This window comes from Magnolia sinica, chromosome 10, assembly GCF_029962835.1.
Source record: "Magnolia sinica isolate HGM2019 chromosome 10, MsV1, whole genome shotgun sequence".
NCBI lineage: Eukaryota > Viridiplantae > Streptophyta > Magnoliopsida > Magnoliales > Magnoliaceae > Magnolia > Magnolia sinica.
In genome coordinates this window covers 84,414,601-84,419,834 of record NC_080582.1, presented here as the reverse complement: position 1 = coordinate 84,419,834, position 5,234 = coordinate 84,414,601, and positions in this window count along the sequence as shown.

Sequence of the window (5,234 nt, the reverse complement as noted above, 5' to 3'; positions counted from 1 at the left end):
CGGTACATAATCATGTTAACCGAGTGATTAATTATGCTCATGTATCCAGTAATTTGGGGAAGCTAGGATACCTCCCTTTTAAACATCGATTCTAACCGAATCACTAAGCATTGGACGACTGCAACGGTCATAATCATATGTTCTTGATCCGTCTAGGTTTGTCACTCCTAGATAAATAAATACGATAAGCAAGTTGTAAGAAGTGGTGCTCGTGGTCATTACGGGGAGGCTCATCATCCCAGCGTAGGCCAACAACATGAACACGATATCCCATACCACCATGCCCGGCTCATGAGTCTTAAGGATCATGGTTAAAGGTGGATCTTTACAATAGTGAGGGGGTACCTTAGATTCAAGCAATTGCGCTCATACATGGTGAACATACAATATGTCAACCGCTTCTTTAGGCAATTTCGATTAGTACGGGCGCACACTAACATAACCGGCATGGAGCACGTGAGCACCCCTCGTGGCTTAGCCACTGTCGATAGTCAACATCCGACCCGTGTCTTTTGAATTTACCCAAGGTAATCAACCCAATTTGGCTACCCAAACGTGTAAGTTTATCGGTTGTCTGGACCACATTCGTAGCCCTATTCCTATCCAAATCATGTTAACAGACATTCATAACATATGAGTTAATATTCGATAAGTAATATTAATAAATTATTCATTTAGGCATTTCATCAAACACATAGACAACGTCAATTACAACATGCAATTCATCAATTCATTAGACAGAAAAATAAGTATGCTTAAGACAACAAGAAATCCTACATTAGCAATCATAAATTATTAACTATAAGGAAATAATTGATAAATCGCAACCTAAACATTCATAATCCACGCCTTGTGATGTTTCGCCCAATTCATGGCGCTCCTTAGATTATAGTTTTGAGAAAGATCATTGAAATACCTAAGCGGCATACAAGCTTGTGAGAATAGAGACAAACAATTATTGAAACCTTAGATTACAAGCGGAATTCAACACTTACCTCCATTTATTGTCGGGAAAACTCCGGCGACGACTCTTGTTATGGCGAGGCGGCTATAGATAGGATGTGAGGGCGGCGGTGCATCAACACTTACACCCTAAGCGCTCTCTCTTCTCCTTTCTCCTCTCTCTCTTCTCCATTTCTTCATTTTTTTTCTCTTGCTTTAGGGCATAAAATTCGTATGAGAGGAGGGGGTGCCCAAATAAGGCCTTTATATAGTGACAAATTTGGTGTAAATGAGCCTAAGTGCTGGGTTTTTACTATATTAGCCTTATGGAAGTGTTTTTCTACCATTTGGGGGCCACTACGGGGCGTAGGAAGTAGACACCCACCATTGGATAGTTGGCCCTAACGATGATCTACTCACAGACACAATCAGCCTATCATTTGGATGCGTCGATCAACGGGTATGATTGAAAGTCTGTTCGACGGTTACTGACTATCGATCGGGCCCGCAACTATACGGATCTGTGTAAGACATTACTCTAGGTTGTTGCCCCAAATTTGGTCGTGATCTAATATTCCGAAAGCTACAACTTGGGCAAAGACCGAATGTATATAAGTGACTTAAGTTCTTGCTAAATTTCAAGAATATTCCCACAACTTATGTACTGACCTTGTGAGTCCAAGTTGAGCGATTTGAGTCATGATCTCGACTGGATGTCTCGCAATGGATGTCAAGCCCAGTAAGATGGACATTATTCTATAATTTCGGAACTAGTGGCCCACTAACGAGTAGTCAAGAGCTCGTTTGGAAAAGCAAATCATTTATGGAATGAATTAGATACCAAGATTTCCTGTGCGCAATAATTAGGGTTTGTATTAACTATGTTCATAGTGTGGCTTATTTCGTAATTAGTGAAAATGACGATTCAATCATAATCACTTTAAATCATCGGTTCGTAGGCTATATGGATAATTGGGTTACCTTGATTTGTTAATTACGATCCAACCCCAAGTTGTCCCGACTTTAGGTAGATATTTAATTTAGTTATGGTCGTTTTGATTAGTCGGTGATAGGTTAGCTAGATTTTGGCCCTATGCGAACAAATCAGAAGGTTATACTCGGTGCTTAAGTGATTGGGCGGATTCGTTGGCTTTCTACGATTGATTAGTTAAATTTGTACGGTTCTTTACTGGTATCACCAGTGTATAGGCTCACTTCGAGCATCAAGGGTCAATAGCGACAACGTAAGTTAGTCACATCGAAGGTTTTCAAAGGGTTTTTTTTTTTAGAAATCCAAAACTGTGAAAATTCAGGACGTTACATCTTTCCACGTTGGGCGCAACTCCTAAAACCCAACGGATGAAGAGTTATAATTAAACTAAAATTTACTATTTAGAGTAAAAATGGAATTAAAATAGGGAAGCGACCGTCGATTTGGTGGTATTTCACAATTTTAGCTTGTGCAACCGGGCATAGCGGGTTGGGTGGCTAAAGTAGCTCGTTCTACCCCAAAATCATATATTTTTCATCCGATAACTCATTTTGGATTGCGAGATACGCCTGATTTAAGGTTCGACGGTTCGGATCACTTTTATCGTCGACCGAGCCTTTTTTGATTCATCTTGGTCATGAAATTATCTGCGCCTCTTTACATCAGTCCCCTTCACTTCAAAAGAACTCGTCCTCGAGTTCTCATCCTGCTCGGGTTCATGATACTCGATCAGGTCTACGACATTGAAAGTCCGTGAAATCACCATGTCATCTGGAAGATTAGCAACGTAAGCGTTGTCATTGATCTTTTAGGTGATTGGTATCAGTCCAATCTTTTTATTCTTCAATTGTTGTATATCTCGGTAAGAAATCTTTCTTTGTGCAGATGGACCATAACGTGGTCACCCACTTCGAACACTTTTTGTTGCCAATGCTTGTCTGTCAAAGAGCCACTTTAACAAGCTACTTTTATTGCATCTCTTATCTTAAATAAGCTCATTTGGTAAAATCAGGTTTTTAAAATTTTAGGAAAAAAAAAACATTATTTGAAATAAGTACTTTTGATAATACATTCAAATAAAAACTCTCTATAATACTAATTGATGTCATTTTTGAATATTATAACAGCTTCATCACATTAACACCCACTACCAACCACATGGAATCTATATTTTATGCGTCCATCATGCGGGACTAACCTTCAAAGTGGGTTGTCCATCATGTGGGCTCACTTTTAATGTCCACCATCCATCATGTGCGGCGCACCTTCTATGTGGATTATCTATCATGTTAGGGCATTTTGGATATGGGTTGTCCATCATGCGGGATCTTAGATGTGGACTTTTGACTAGGTAGAGCCTACTTAATGCGGATTGTTTATCACAAGGTGCCACACTTTGATGTGGGCCATCCATCATGCGTGGGCCACTCAGTCCATTATGTGGGCCCCCTTCAATACGGATTGTTCATCATGTGGGCCCACCTTTGATGTGAACCATGCATTTTATGTGGGCCCACCTTGATGTGTAGACCATTCATCTTGTGGGAGCACCTTCAATATGGGTCATTCATCATTGTGGGTCCCACCTTTGCTATGGATTGTCCATAACGTGGGGCCCACTTGATGTAGATAGTCCACCGTATGGGGTCACATTTTGACATGAGCCACCCATCATGTGGGTTTCACCTTTGACGTCAACCTTCTATCATGTAGTCTCACCTTAAATGTCCATCATTTATCATGTGGGTCTCACCTTTGATGTGGGTCATCCATCATGTGGGGCCAAGCTTTGATGTGGGGCATCCATTATGTGAGGCTCACCATTGATGTAACTATTAATTATGTCAGCCTACCTCTATATGTACCATTCGTCGTGGATTTTCACCACCTATGGGTACTCAAACCCATTTTTCATGTGTTAAAACTCCCGAGAGTCCACCACTGGAGCAAGAGTAAGGACCTATCTGTTAACTTAGGTTACACGAGCTCCAAATGAAAAAGTAACATCCTCATCACTTTAATTTTTAAGTACTTTTCAAATAATTTTTAAAAGAATAACCTCTAAAATTAGAGCTCTAACAAATAGTCTATTTAAAAATAAGATTTTATTTTTTTAAGAATAAGCATTTAAACTCCTGTTAGTAAAGATGCCAAACGCTCTCATAGTGATGTCAACACACCACCCAAGCTGGCGGTGCATCTCACGCGACTCAATCCACTTCCATCGGGTGCGATGCGATTCACTTCGTTGTATGATTTTGTATATGCAAGCCGTTCATTGTTTTTTCCAATATATTTTAGACAATGGTCTAAAAATTGAAGTAAAATTAATTTCAAATGGACCACACAATAAGAAACGGTAGTTATTTACCATTAAAAATTTTTTACGAGCCAAAAGTGTTTTGATCAGGTTGATATTTGTTTTTTTCCTTATATCAAGGCCTACGGGACCTTATAAACAAGTTGGATAGTCAATAAAAATTATGTTGGACCCTAATACTTTTTTTTATGGTGAGCATTGAATGACCATTGATCATGGCTTAGAATAATCCTTAAAACCAGATGGAGAAAGTGGATATACGATTCATACAACGAGGTGGGTCCGTCTCCCTCCGCATCGCTGGTTCAGGGTCCCATCGAAGTCGCCCTCAACAGAAAAAATAAAATAAAATTGGCTGTTTCTGAAATTTCGCGTGATCATCTTCTCTTTTACAGGACCCACGAAAGAACCGGATTCGTTTCCACGATGAGCCACCTTTTTCACGCAACACTTAAAACACTCAAGTTAATATTGAATATATTACATTCACTCCGTCCATCAGCTCAGCTCCTGGATTCTTAGGCCTTGGAGCAAAACAAACAACCAGATACTCAGCTCAGATGGGCCACACTATATGGACCAATGAAAATATGATTCCAACTGAAGGTTTGTTTGTGGAGCTATAGTCGCGTTTGTCTTTCATCAGACCCGTTAATGAAGCCAAGATATAAAATCTAACCTGAACGAAAATCATACGTGCGACAGAGCGTGAACTTCAAGGATCAAGGCCAATTTTATATTTCAATTAGTGTGGCTCATCTTTTGTATGTACGGTTAAATTAAGGCTGCTCACCTGATAGACCGTGCAGATTTAGGTATACATGGTGGCCCCACAGAGCTTGTTTGTTTTAATAGCGCATGAAAGAGGCGTCCCGGACGATTCGGGGCCACGATGATCTCATCAGCGTGGTTTAACTGAGGGAAAGCATACACGTGCTATATTTCCACGTGTGACCACTTGTCCATGTCAGCGCCTCACCA